Raw genomic sequence first — 15,603 nt, 5'->3', positions numbered from 1 at the left:
TTCTATAATGGTGTATGTGGTGGTATAAAAACATTTGGCATAACCCTTGAAGATTGCACAACTCAGATGTAGTTGTAGTATAACTTAGCGAGGCAAAGCTTAATGATTGAGGAATTTGTCCTCTAGATTAGCATCTATTTTTTGTCATTACTCTTAGGAGAATAATAGAATTCTTGAACCCTAATCCCCTTTCATTTCTTCATATTTTGTGAAAATCCCAAAAATTACCTCATTGCAAAACCTTTTGATAGCTCCCACATCTATCATAACTTGAAATGAATCTATGGAAATATATGTAAGGCCTCTTGTGATCATCAGAAAATTACATCAACCACTAAGCTTATCCATAGTCAAGACCTCACATTAAAGGAATCTTAGAGTCATCATATGATCTTCTTACAATCTTAGCATGCATGAGACTTTTTTCAAAAGAGGATAAGATACCATAATATTTTGTTCTACTATTTGATAGGTTGTAAAACACACATCAACAAGAACCAAAATATCTCATGAATCGACTCTACCATTAAGTAATACACATTATATTTTTATATGTAAATATAAACATGTGTAAAAGAATGAAAGTACCAATAAATCTCTTCGAACTATCAATGTAAACATATGTCTGAAGGAAGCCGCTCTAGTACGAGGTTGTCTAGAACAAAATAAAATAGATGCTGGTTAATGGGAGTGATCAGTGAGCCATGGAAGCCTCTTCGCTTGGAATTTTTTTCACTACGTCTGAGCCCAACAAAGGAAATAAACTTTCATGTCTCCAGAAAATAAATGTTTTGTGACGTATGAAGAGAGATTAAAGAAAGTTTCAGAGAGATCGATAAATTTCAAGAAAATAGTAAGGGTCATCGCAAAGGTAAATGTTGAGATGATATGCCCATATCCTGTGGATGATGAGCACATGCCACAGCCTAAGATGACGTAGATAACTGATAGAACCTCTGCGAATTTTAAGACCATTTACATTCCTTGCATATATCCCTAGCCACAAGAAACCGTATCACTTCTTTTGACAGACACAAAATAAATAATAATAAAATTGCGTTATATTAACGATAGGATAGACATTAATGCTGACCATAAATTAATACCTTAAGATTATTCCAACTTGTTTTATTTTGACTAAAGATTGTGTCTCCCGTATGTTACCAATGATCTTACAGGGATCATCCAGAGGATACTGTTAAATCTTATCTCTTGTCAAATCTCTTCATTTTCCATTCAATGCAAAGAGGAGATATGGAAACTATTCAATTCATTTTCCATCCAAGGAGGAAGGAATGAACAATTAAAAGACAATATCCATTCAATAATTTAACAATATGACTATAAGAACAACATTATTAATATTGTATTAAATTAATTATTAATACAATCTGTATATCATTACTTAACAAACAAGTATCTTTAAATTAATTAAATCTAATTTTGAACATCATATCATGATAAGACATGCTAAATTGAAACATTGTAGATATTCCAAACACACTACAAGAATTACTGTAATAATTTAACTTACAAATAATAGAGATTCATAAGTCAGAATGGTTACTACATGGATAAATCATAAGAACTCAAATATTCATTAAAATAAAACATAAAGAAATGTAAACATTAATTTCATAACGTCAATGTATCAATATGATAACAAATGTTAGCATTTATAACAAGGAAATGCATATGTACTGAAAACAAAGCATTTATTCATCATACAATATCTTTATCATTGTACAAAGAAAAATCAAAATAGTAATCTACAAACAATTATCAAGGCATCTTTGGACACTCCACATAAAAATCAACCATAGGTTTTGAAACTAGATACATGTATAGACACGCAAGCCATTAATGAGATGGCAAGAAACTCATCCATAATTTCCTAATATAATTGCACAATATCATGATCCTTCAGCACATAAAAAGAAAGAAGAAGGAAATTTTAATTTGTAAAATTTTAGCTAAACCCTACTAATTAACTTTTACAATTTCCTCTTAAACAAACACTAATGCATAATAAAAAAGGAACACACCTTAATCATATCTATGTTTACTATGATGCAAACATGATGTCAAAGGTAAGAAAGATTCTTTCATTTATGTGCCACAAACATACAACAAAGGGTTAACCATCTTAAGACAAAAACAAGAGAGCAAGAGTGTACTCTATGAGACACTGAAAAGGTGCATCAAATTTCTAGTGTAATTTATTTTTCTTCTGAATAATATTATAAATTTACTATTAAAAAGCTGAACATCCTATTCACTAAAAAACGAAAAATTGGAAATACATTTCTTAAATATGTCAAATTTAAAATTATATAAGAGTATTCCCATTAAGACCTTTCCCCAAAAAGATCCATAGTCTATTTATTTTTAAATAAACTATGAATAATAGTTCAGAATACAATATTATTCACCAACAACTGATTCAACTTCACGTTTGCTTCTCTCTTAGTTTTGCTTTACAATTAAAACAAATATGAAAGGGGTTTGTTCAATGATTGAAGACTCTTTACTAGAAAATCAACGGATGGTCACTTGACTGTAATGAAAGTGGCGGATCTCATATTCGCCGGCGTCTATAAACATTAAAAACATACGTAGATCCCTATTTTTCTTAATCTTGTTTTTCTCTACCCTATTTTGACCATAATTAATTCGCCATGATTATTCATGTCCTCGTCCCTCTTGCCTTGGTTAGAACTAGTATTTCAAACTCAATTTATATATTGATATTTATATTTTTAGGTTTGTTGTCCAGTTGATTTCCAATGCCTAGGTAGCTTCAACACCCTTGGAAATAATCACCGTGAAGGAGCTATCCAAAATTAACGCTAATTCCAGTGTAAAGACCCGGATAGAAATATAAAAAATTCACTTAGTTCTGACAGTGACCAACAAGAAAATCTTAGCCCCTCCAAGTAAGATGAGCTCTATATAAAAATTCTCTAGTAAATATAGATATCATGCTATACACAAAGGTAAATACCTGCAAAACTAAAAGAGCTGAAGTTTCTGCAACCTAATAAGGAGTAGAAACAATTTTTCACCATGAAAAGCCAAGGCAACTCACCATTTTCTTCGATTATCTTTGATCCTGAGAAGAATGGAGCCTCTCCTCAAACCAACAATATTTTCCTAGAAGCCACAATTTACAAAAAGGTATAGTTAATAGATTGAAAGATATAGATGCACTTTATATATATGTTATTTTCATTGTCGCCAAATGTAATCATACATTTTTTTCTATATAGGCTTCAGCAGAATTTATGGCAACTTTTATCTTGGTATTTGCTGGGTGTGGAGGAATCATGGTGGAAACAAGAGATAAGGTGATGGGTCAAGTTGGGGTTTCTGCTGTGTTTGGTCTGGCTATAATGGTGCTAATATACACTGTGGGTCATGTCTCTGGTGCTCACATCAATCGTGCTGTTAGTATTGCCTTCTCATCTGTGGGAAAACTTACTCTTATTGAGGTGAAGTAATCCAGCATAAGATGTGCAATTTGTGAATGAAAATATACGAAGATTAAAATTGGATTTTAAATGACTTCTTAATATGTTTATTTCATTATTTGAATCATGCCAATATTGATATTTTGTTTTCTATGCTTTTGGGATTGTCAGCTGCCCGTTTATGTTATATCTCAGACTGTAGATGCCACATTAGCTGCAGCTGCAATCGATATAATTATTACAAAGGTCTCCATTAAGGCTGCTGTAAATACCACTAATGGACATCCAATAGGAATCACTGGTGGTTGAAATAATTATCACCTTCATACTCTCCTTTGTTATATTTGGAACAGCCACAGATCCTAAAGCAGTAAGTCTGATAATTTACCACAAGTCTACTCATAACATTTGATTGAATATTATATGATCATCTAGAAACATATTCTCACTTCCAAAAAACAAAAGGAATTGGGTGTATGTTAGTGGCATAGTAGTAGTAACTTTTGGACATTAAATGAGTTTTGAGGTTAAAAACAGCTATACGTAATCATTGAATTGGATAGTAACAAAGTCGATTTTTAATTATTCATCATTTTATGTTTCAACACTAAAGTTCATAAGTAGCTCGCTAGAAAATTATTCCATTATAATATCTAACTTGCGAGTGATGTTTTACTCTGCAGACGAGTGGAAGTGTAGGGATTGCTGTGGGTGGTATAGTCGGTTGCAATGCCTTGTTCGCAGGGTATGTATAAAAATGGTATACAAGAGTTTTCATTTATATTTTAGTGGACTGCTTTGCTTTTATATTAAATGACAAGTAAATTGAGTGTGGTTTACATTGACTAAGCCGCTCTCGGGATGTTCCATGAACCCAGCAAGATCATTGGGGCCTGCACTGGTAGCCCACAATTTTGAAGGGCTTTGGGTGTATATTCTTGGACCGGTGTTTGGTGCCGTTTGTGGCGCTTGGTTCTACAAGGGCATTTGCATAGAAGAATGGATAAATACTCCGCAGTTCTTCTTTGGTGGAGGGTTCGTCATTATAGCACTTTCTATTTCTATATAAAAGTAAATAAAGGTTTCCTCCTCCATCTCTAATAGAATTAGGTTGGTCATTAAAGCAAGGTGGTACTATAGTTTATAGTCATCATGGTAAGGTGGTATGATAGTTTGCGGTTTGTATTTTTATATCTTTTTCAATGGAGGTTTGGTGATCATATGGAATGGTGGTGTAATAGATTATCTTTTTAATTTTGTATTTGGTATATTATTTTAAATCTATAGTTATGAGTAAATGTGGATTTGAAGTCATCAATCTTGTTTTTTAGTAAAGGTTGATCATATTGTTAAGTGGGTATCATAGTTTCTGTATGGTAGTTGTATATTCTTAAAAAGATAATTATGAATAAATAAAAATTTGAAAATATTTAGGTTCTAGTTTCATTCTTTCTATTTTCAAGAAAGGGAATTTTGCATTTAACTAGACTTAATCTAATGAACTCATTACAAATATTTCAATTTTTTTGAAAGATCAAAGTCTTTTCAACATAGAGAAAAGAGGGGTAAAAATTTATTAAGACAGAAAGGAATACAACAAGGAGAGCTCAACAAGGAGCTCGATCCTAAGCAACAAGATCATCAAATTCTTGCACCATCTCAAAGGACAGTTGCCTCCTATCCCTAATATTCCAACCCGGATCATGACTAGAAGCCCATTTGGCTAAACAATCAGCAGCTCTGTTCCATTCAAGAGAAATATAGGTGAACCTAATGAACTGAAAAGAGGTAGAGAAAAGAATAATTTGCTTAACAACAGTGGCCAGCTGCCAACTAACATCCTCAAGCTCCTGCGAAGAAAGCATGTTCACCACCACTTGGGAATCAAACTCATAGATTTTCTTACTCCATCCCCACAAGCAACACTGTTGCACAGCATATAAAATACCTTGAGCTTCCATGAAATTGTTAGTGTAATCACCCTTATGAACTGAGAAGAAAAATTTAACATCCCCAGAACATAACTAACTCTTACTTTAAACATTTTTAATAGACTGATATAACGAAATGGCTATCCAGCCGACTGGAATGCTATATATTATTAATTTATTAATATTTTTAAAATTCTAAAACCACTGTTTTCTAATTTCAGTTTAATATTAAATAAGAAATTAATGTATGTTTGGTCAGCTGGGTAGAGGTTGCCCTGATATAATAGCATTTATGTTACAAAATTAGTAATTTATATATTTCTCATCTTTATGCCATGTAAATGAAGAGGTTAAGTATAATTTAGTACCCAAAAAATTAAAAAACTTTAAAGATAAAGACATATATTTTTAATCTTTATTGAAATATTAATTTGGCATAATAGATTTTTTACCTAAGAATGTATTAAAAAATTCATTAATTCTATATTATGTTAAGGGTTATAATTTAATTTCTTTCAAAATTGAATTTTAGATTTTTACATAAAAAAGGTTAGTTTTATAATATGTTGATATACATAGTTGGGTTTCTCTCAAATCAATATGTGACTTCTATATAATTTAACTCTTCATTATAGAAAAATAGTACAATATAAACTATCTTTAAACTGTCCACTTTACATTCTAATTATAATTTAAAAATTATGTATTTTCTAATATACTTTCTATTATAGAAATTATTGTTAATAGTGTCATCTCAATGGAAATCTTATGTTTTACTCATTTTATATTACTATGATTTCTAGTTTATATCAAATGAAAAAATGGTGTATGAATACAGAATATCTAAAGGGAGCACTTAAAATAGTCACATGTGTCTTTGCTTGTGTTTGTGCTCCGCTACATCTAGCTGCTCTTTTTTCTGGTTATTTGTTCTCCACTAGATCTAGTTGCTCCTTTGAAGTTACCACTACAAGAAGTCATAACAAAATATGTTTATTTTATGTAATTTTAATCTAGTAATAGTTAATTGATTCACGCAACTTGAATCCTAATGAAAAGTAAAATGTGGATCTCTAAACCATTCATTTTTCTTTTGTTTTTTTGTTTTTTTAATGATTAATCACAAAGTTTCATAGACTATTCCTTTTTTGGGGTAGGGAGAACAAGTGATGCAAGAACTTTGGTGGCCATTTTGACATTTTTTGGGAGGTAAAAAACTTATTTAGACCTCTAATTTTAGCTTTTAGTGTTTTTCAAAATTTTCAAAGTTTTGTTTCTTGTAAAAACTTCAAAATTATGTTTCTACTTTTGAATATTAATTGGGAGTTTTTAAATTGGTAAGAGGCTAAAGGAGTAGAATCAAACTCAAGACCTCTTAGATAAGAGACTCACAATTTACCATTCTGTTCTAGGCTCTTGTCTATCAATGGGCAGTATTTTTATCTTAGTCTAGGACAACTTTAGGAAAAAAATCAACTTTCTAAGACTCTTTTAGAAATTACCAAAAATATAAAAAATTTAACAATAATGAAATTCTACCAAAAAGGGGTGATTGTCTATTTATTGAGTGTAGAGAATTTATTTTCCTTTGATCAAGGATTTGTTCAACATTGTAGAAGGAGATTGGTGAATGAAATTTTATTGAAGTTTCAATTGTTAATGTAGGAGCATTTAGGTATAAGGGAAGTCTTGCATCACCCAAAAATATTTTTTATAATTTATCTTAAAATAATGGTTATCTTAGTGTGGAGTTAATATTTATGGAGGCATACTACTTTCATTAAGTTATTCGTTTGAGCTAAAAAATGTTTTGATTTCATTGTTGAAGGTTTATTTTAGATATATCAACATTCCAGGAAAGTTTCAATGTAATATCAAGTCAATTTGTGAAATTATTTTTTTAAAAATGACATTGGTGGTAGGAAATAAAAACTTTGAATTTAGTTTTGAAGGCTTTAGAGGTCCCAACAAGGGGTCAAACCTTAGTTGATTAGAGCTTGCATGAGGTAAGTGATGTAGATCAAGTTGTGGAATTCATGAAATGGGGTCATAATAGTCAATCAAAGAAACTAACAATGAGTTATGGCCTTCGGAAGTCACACAACCTAAAATGGACAAAATGAAATTTCTTCAAAATTTCTTTTGGGTTCCAAATCTTTTTGGAGCCTACTCTAATATGAAAGAAAATGATAAATTATAAAAATTTAGGGTTGGTTGGCCTTAAGGTCTGGGGTTTGAATAACCTACTTGGGTGGTGAAAATTTTCTTATATAAAGAAGGTTTGTAGAGTTGTCTAGGATAGTTACAAGTTATTGGTGGTGGCTCTTGCTTGCAAATACAGAAACAAATACCTCCATATGAATTTGCATGATTTTTTTAAAAAAAATTTAATTTCATTCTCTTAGAGATAGTAAGAAGTGAACCTTTTTTTTTAAAACTTGTTTTTATTTATCTTATTGTTATGTGTTTTTGTAATTAAGGGGAGTGACATTCATCAAGTGGTATTAGAGTAGGAGTTATTGAGTGTGTAGACAGATCACCAACTGTGAGGTAGTTTACACCAACCATAGTTGTAGATTTCAATAAAAAAGACAAAATGTCTCCACAAAGGAATCATGGCAGAAGAATTGGAGATGTGATAGACAAGGGTTTTAGAGCCCTTTATAGTTGTGTGCAAGCATTGAAAGAGGAAATTTGTAGGGGAATGAATATTATAGTGAGAGATTATAGCGAGGATGAATTCACAGAATTGCATGTTGAATGGGAAGGAGCAAAAGCAATTAGGGATCCTAGGGAGGATATGTTTCTTAAAGCCATTTCTAGGATTGGAAAAAGACCCAAGATTGAAGTCCCACTTTTTTAGGGAAATCTTGACCTATAAGAGCTTATCAGCTGGATCAATGATCTATAAGAATATTTTGAGTATGAATAAATTGAAGATCTTGAAAGGTTCAAGTTTGCAAAGGACAAACTAAAAGGACATGCAAAAACTTTGTGGCAAGAGATTCATTTAGAATAAAGAAGAAGAGGAATGAGAAAATCACAAAATGTGATGGAATGATAGAGAAGTTGAAGATACAATTCAATCCTATCAATTATGGTCTTAATCTTCTAAATAAAATGTAAGAGTTGAAAAAAGTGGGAAGATTAGTTTAGGAGTATACAAAATATTTCTATTGATATTCATTAGAATGGGCCATGCAGAAGTTGACAAGGAGAAAATTCCATGTTACCTTATTCGTTCAAGGCCAAGTATTTAGAAGGAGTTCTATCTAATTAGAATATGCACTATTGAAGAAGCATACCAATTTTCCTTAAGGGCGGGAGAAAAATTGAAAAAGAAGTTTGAAAGCAAGAAAGGTGGAAGAGGTTGTGGTAGAAGATCTAGTTGACAATCTTATGAAGGCCAGAATGAAGATTAAAAGACAATGATAAGGCAAGTAGTAGTTAAAATCATAGAGGAAATAATTTCAATCATTTTCATTATTATTATAATAGGGATTGAAGAGGAAGAGGGAAAATTCCAAGAAGGGGAGGTTTTTGTGGAACATATTTTCATTGTGTTGAAGAAGGGCATCAAGCCTATGAATATTCCTGATACCAAGGAAGGATAGATAATAGAGCTAAAAGCAAGGACATAATTGCACATACAAAAGAAGAATCCTAGTTTGTACACTTAGATAATGTTGAGAGGGGAGAACCCTCATTGTTAGGAGAACCCTAATAAATAAAGAGAAAGAGTTAGATTAGAGAAAAAGTTTTTTTCACACTAGGTGTAAGTGTGAGGATAAGTGTAGTGATGTGATTATCATTAGTGGAAGAACTAAAAATCTAGTGTTAGAGGAGATGGTCAAAAAATTTAAATCTCTAGAGAGAGGGAGAGAGACCCATGTCAATACCAAATTTCCTAGGTGTAGGCTGACCATAAGATCATGGTCAATAAATAGTCCTTAGTGAAGTTTAAGATTGGGAGGTAAGGTGATGAGGTATTATGTGACATCATACTCATGGAAGCATGTGACATGATGTTGGGAAACACATGAAAATTTGATATGCAAGCTATACATGATGGTCATACAAATAACTATTCCCTAATAAAGAAAGTTTGACACAAGTTGAAGCCATTGAAGGAAATAAAATAAAAGGTATGTAGTAATGCCAAGATTTTTTTAGTGAATAGAAGAATGTTTCTAAAAGATACGAGGCATTAGAACATACATATTTTTATATAATTCCAATTTATCTAGTAAAGAGGAAGTAGAAGATGTACCTGCAATAGTTGTAGAACTATTAGATAAGTTTAAGGATATTGTATCTAAAATATGCCTAATGGGTTGCCACGTGTGATAAATACTAGTCTGGTATCTAATTTCAAGAGTTAATTTTCTAATTGAGGCCTCTCATAGAATGACTCTAGTATAAACAAAACAATTGACTAGACATGTACAAGAGTTATTGCAAAATGGGTTGGTTCATGAGATTTTGAGTCCATGTGTTGTACTAATAGTATTAGCATCAAAGAAAAATAGTGAATGGGGGATGTGTATATATTCTTGATCCATTAACAAGATCATTATAAAGTATAAATTGCCTTTCCAAAGATGGATGATATTATGTACTTTTTTAAGTGGATCAATGTATTTCACAAAGATAAATATGGAAGGTGGGTATCACCAAATTCAAGGATTAGAGAAGGAGATGAATGGAGAACATTCAAGATAAAAGAAGGCTTATATGAGTGGTCAATCATGCCTTTTGGGCTAACCAATGCACCAAGAACATTCATGTGGCTCATGAATTGGGTAGTGATAAAAGTTCTGCGTAGTTTTGTTCTTATTCACCTAGATAATATTTTGATCTTCGATAAAATATTGGAAGAGCATATCATGCATATTGGCAAGGTCTTTGAGAGGCTAAGGGAAGATAAATTATTCATTAATCTAAAGGAGTACAATTTTTTGAAGGAGTTAGTATACCTAGGATTTTTTATTTAGCAGAAGGTCTTAAAGTAGACCTAGAGAAGGTGGAGGCTATCCTAGAATGGCCTACTTTAAGAAGTCTATGTGAGATAATGTTTTTTCATGGTTTGGCTAGCTTTTAGAGAAATTGTATAAGAGTGTTAGCAATGTCTTTGGACCCTTGATTGAAATAATTAGAGGTGATAGGAAGGATTTAATGTGGACTACAAGATCAAACAAGAGAAAAAAAAATGAAATAGAAAATTAGAGAATAACTTGTTTTAGCACTTTCAAATTTTAATAAGGTAGTTCAAGTAGACTGTGATGCTAGTGGTAATGCAATTGAAACTATTTCGAGATAAGAAGAAACATATGTTTCTTACTTTACTTAAAAGTTAAGTAATGTCAAAAAAAAAATTCTATTTATGATTAGGAGTTTTATGCTATAGTTCAAATATTCAAAGTGGAGAAATTATCTTTTCTCTAAGGAGTTTGTTTTATATATTAGTCATCATGCTTTGAAAAAATTGAGCAATCAAGAAAAATTGAATTAGCGGCATTTGAAATAGCTTTTTGTAGATTTATACTCTTTTTTTTGAAACACATGAGTAGGAAGTCTAACATAGCTACAAATGCTCTTGCCAAGAGACATTTTTTTCTAGTAGAGATTTAGATTGAGGTTATTGGGTTTAAAGAGGACCCTAATTTTGGTGAAGCTTGGAATGTTTTCACAAAACTTGTTACTCTAGAAAGAACCAAGTGGTTGGATTATATCATTCACAATGGTATGCTATTCAAAGGATTTCAATTGTATATTCTAAGGAGTTATATGGGAGAGAATGCCATTAATGAGGAGTATAGTGGAGGGATAGCTTGACAGTTTGGTCAAAATAATATCATTCCTCAATTTGAGATGCACTTCTAGAATAGATTATGTGTTATATTTTTTTCATCAAACTTTTAAGTCACACTTAATGATCTATCATCAAGATGAGAAATATTCTCCAACTCTTCTTATCCCAATGATGGATCACTGAGTGTGATTCAAAAAACATAACTCACAATCCAATCTAGAAGTGTATCTCAAATATAATAATGGATTATGGAAATTGGTTCACATTAATTATTCCTCTTGTTAGGGAGAATTAATACTAGCCACAGTTGAAGAAAGATGTTAATAAATTTGTATAGAGTTGGAAAGCATGTCAGAAAGAAAATGGAGCAACATAGAATATAGGGTTATATCAACCATTACATGTACCACTGAAGCCATGGGAGGATATCAATATGGACTTTGTTCACGGTTTACTGATTATTTAGTGAGAGCATTATTCAATTTTTAGTGGTTGATAGGTTTTCAAAGATGTGATATTTCATTCCTTACAAGGAGACTAATGATGTTTTTCATTGGTAGAATTGTTTTTTAGAGAAGTGGTGAGATTACATGGACTACCGAATAGCATAGTTTTAGATCACTAGAGAAACCAAGTTTGTTGGGTACTTTTTGAGAATATTGTGGAAGAATTTATATACATATTTGAATTTCACCTCATCACATCATCCACAAACTAATGGAAAGATAAAGTGGACAATAGGATTTTGGGAAATTCTTTGCGATACTTGGTTGGAGATAAACCAAAGGGATGGGATTTTTTTAACCACAACAAGAATTTTCATATAATAATATTTTCAATGGGAGCATTGTTAAATCACCATTCTAGATAATATATGGAGTAGTCCTTGAAATGCTTCTAAATTTAAGAAGTTGGAAAAAGGTGAGACAAGTTGTACTAAAGATGAAGATTTTATGGAATACTTGAAGAATATTCATGAGGAGGTAAGGAAATACATAACCAAAATGAATACATAGTACAAGGCTAAGAAAAATGAGAAAAGGAGGCATAAGGAATTTCATGTTGGAGAGATGAAGTCATGGTTCATTTGAGAAAGGAGTAATTTCTAGAGAGAACATATAATAAGTTAAATTTGAAGAAGTTTGGACCATGCAAGATATTGAAGAAGCACGATTTAGAAAATGTCTATGAAGTAGAGTTATCCATTGAACTAGATATTTCACCAATGTCTAACATTTATGATATGAAAGAATATCATGAAGAAGGTGTTGAAGATGAGGTTGCAGAAGCATTGTGGAGTATTTTAGAAACTACTTAAGTATAGAGGAGATTGAAGCAATCTTAGATGCTTATGTTTTACAAGCACAAGAAATAGGAGGAAGGAATGAAATGTTGAAGATTTGTCATGGCTATCAGGGGAGAAAGTTAATTGGATTTCTTTTTCTTTGAACACATGAGATGTGACAAGGTCACTTCTCAAACTACCTATAATTTCTATTGAAGGAGCATCTTGTGTATAAAGGAAATCTTGCGTCACCCAAAAACATTTCTAATTTGTCTTTTAATTAGGGCTATCTCAATGAAAAGTTACTAAATTTTGAGGCTCACTGATTTTAGTAACTTAGTCATTTGATATTAGAATGTTCTTATTTCATCCCTAGGGGTTCATTTTATATATATCGGCATGCTAGTAAATTTTCATTGCAATGTCAAGTCTATTTGTGAAGTTACTAAAAAAAAAATTGGTATTGGTAGCAAGGTATAAAAACTTTGAACTTAGTTTTGAAGGATTTATAGGCTTCAAAAAGGCATCAAACCTTAGTTATCTAAAGATTAAACGAGTTAAGTATTGAATATTGGATTGTGGCATTTTGAAATGAGGTCATAATAGTCAATCAGGCAATTGTGAATGAGTTATGGTCTTTGGAAGTCATGCCATCTAAAATGGGCGAAAATAAAATTTCTTCAAGATTTATTTAGGGTTCTAAAGTTGTTGGATCTTACTTCAATGTAATAAAATATTTTTTAAAAAAACATAGGGTTGGTCAACCGCATGGTCTAGGTTTAACTTTCTAGAACCTTCTTGAGTGGTGGAAAATTAACTATATAAATAAAGCATGTAGTGTTGTCTAGGACAATTCTGGGATATTTGTTGTGGCTTTGGCCTACAAAATATTGTAAGGAACATGTCTATATAGCTATGCATGTTTTGTTTCAAACATTTGTAATTCCATAATCTTAGAGATAATAAGAAGCCAACTTTGTGATTTTGCAACTTCTTTTTATTTCTCTATATTTGTTATCTATTTTTGTTATTAAGGGTAGTACCCTTCATCAACTATTGTATGGTTATTCTTATTCAATAATAGATGAAATACTTTGAATGCATATGTGTATTGCATCAACAAGCTATAGAATGTCATCATGGCATAGTTTAAAATATTCAAATGCTTCCACAAGAAGTGACAATTATAGATCATTGTAAACGATGTTACTATTATCTTGAAAACAATTTTAAAAATACTATTGAACCCTAATTACATCATATGTACATCCATTTTATTGCAAGGAATTTTTTTCATCGTGGTTATAATATTGGATGCAATTGAACCTTTCTTAGGAATTCTATTTTATTTTTTTATTCTATTTGATTGAAAATGATAGACTTGTAATGTTCACCACTAATGAAGCTACTATTAACTTCTCCTCTAATGGTGGCATGCATGGAGTTAAATTTTTGATGAAAATGGGATAATGGTGATGTAATGAAGTTATTCTTGACAAGCCAACTTGATGAATCTAGTGAATCTTCCATATTGTGTTTCATTTCTCTAAGTTTTTTTGTACATTTTTATGTAGCTCTTACTACAAGGTTAAACATCTTCATTGGAGATTCTCAGGTATTGATTGTGTCAACTTTGCATGTGTATTTATTTGGTGTCATGTACTTTGATATTTTGATCACTTTATATTTACATTCACCTCAATGTGAGGTAAAAATATAAAAATATAATGATGAAATTTATTTTTTGATTCTATTATTTATTTCTTTTTGTGCTCATTTTGAAAAAATACAGATTGGTGGATGCAATGGTACAATCATATGTGAACTTTAGTCCATTCTCCTACTAATTTAATTCTCTATATAAATGCACATTTGAATTCTCTTAGCTCCCAAATTTTCTCCATTTACATGTATTCCAATGCATACAGCTACCTATTTATCACATTAACCCGTGTGCCCAACTTCTTGAAGTGATTATCCAGATCTAGATAGGACTTTCTACTATCTTAGGGAAATCATGTGGATGTTTATATTGACTCCTTTATTCCCTTTATTTCTTAGATTTCAAATTCTGTTTTTGATTAAGAAAACATATTCATCTCCTTGCTTTCAAGTAATAAAATGCATGAATTCGGTGTAATTATCACTATTAGAAAAGTAAGCAATAATAAATGTTTCTATTTGGTGCATTAAAAGGAGCAACAATTTGACATTATAGGGCTCTTTTCTTATCTTTGATATCTATACGCATCTAGAAATCAGTCTAGGAGAATTAATGTCCTCATTGAGAATTGATAGCACTTAAAAGTTGTTTTTAAAATGTCATCTCCAAATATTCAAGAAGAGTGTAGAAAGTTATTATTCCTTAGGCAAGTAAAAGACTACAACTCAACTATGTAGGGATAAACACAATCCTAAATGACTAGAGTGCTAGCATAATTTTATTTTAAGTTGTTGAACTTGTCTCTTAACTAAATGTTTTGAGATGTGCTTCCTTGACAAGGGATCATTGTAACACTTGGTTGAAATTTATCTTTTTTTTTATTGAACAAATATCCTAATTGTTACCTTTACACTTACTAAATAGTAAACTCAAATTTATTAAATTATTAACTTAACTATAATCAATCAACTTAACCTAATTTATATCTATTTAATTATTTTTATTTAATTAAGTTATATTAATCTTATACTTTCTATTTCTTATAAACGAAAAAACTTCTATAATCGAAATCTCTTTTATATACATTTCAAACTTATTATATACATAAATTTCATTACAAATTTTAATTCTATATAAATAAAAGAATACTTATCTAAAAACTAATTGTATTTTAAGGAGTCCTCTCAAAAAAAATTGTGATGATACAATTTGTACTTAAAACTAATTATTAATTACTTAGGAAAAAATTAAAACCTAAAATTCACCATTAAAAGTTCTTTTAACCATTCCTCAACCCTTCACTTTCAAGAAAAACACATTGATTGGGCACCTTTTCCGTTTGCAAAGAACTTTAATTCATAGAGGCTGCGGTCAGGAGCCAGCCCAAGCTACAAATATAAAACAAGGCTCCATGGATAAGCATGGATTAGCCCAATACTGGA

General features: G+C 31.0%; 1 pseudogene; it reads left to right on the top strand.

Annotated features, from left to right (window-relative positions):
* Window positions 1-3,066: 3,066 nt before the first annotated feature.
* LOC149528091 (aquaporin NIP1-2-like) lies at window positions 3,067-4,539 on the top strand (annotated as a pseudogene).
* Window positions 4,540-15,603: the final 11,064 nt, after the last annotated feature.

Source organism: Cupressus sempervirens, chromosome 11 (genome assembly GCF_028749045.1).
Source record: "Cupressus sempervirens isolate cs-2001-9-10 chromosome 11, ASM2874904v1, whole genome shotgun sequence".
Classification (NCBI taxonomy): domain Eukaryota; kingdom Viridiplantae; phylum Streptophyta; class Pinopsida; order Cupressales; family Cupressaceae; genus Cupressus; species Cupressus sempervirens.
This window is presented reverse-complemented; position numbering and strand designations above follow the sequence as displayed.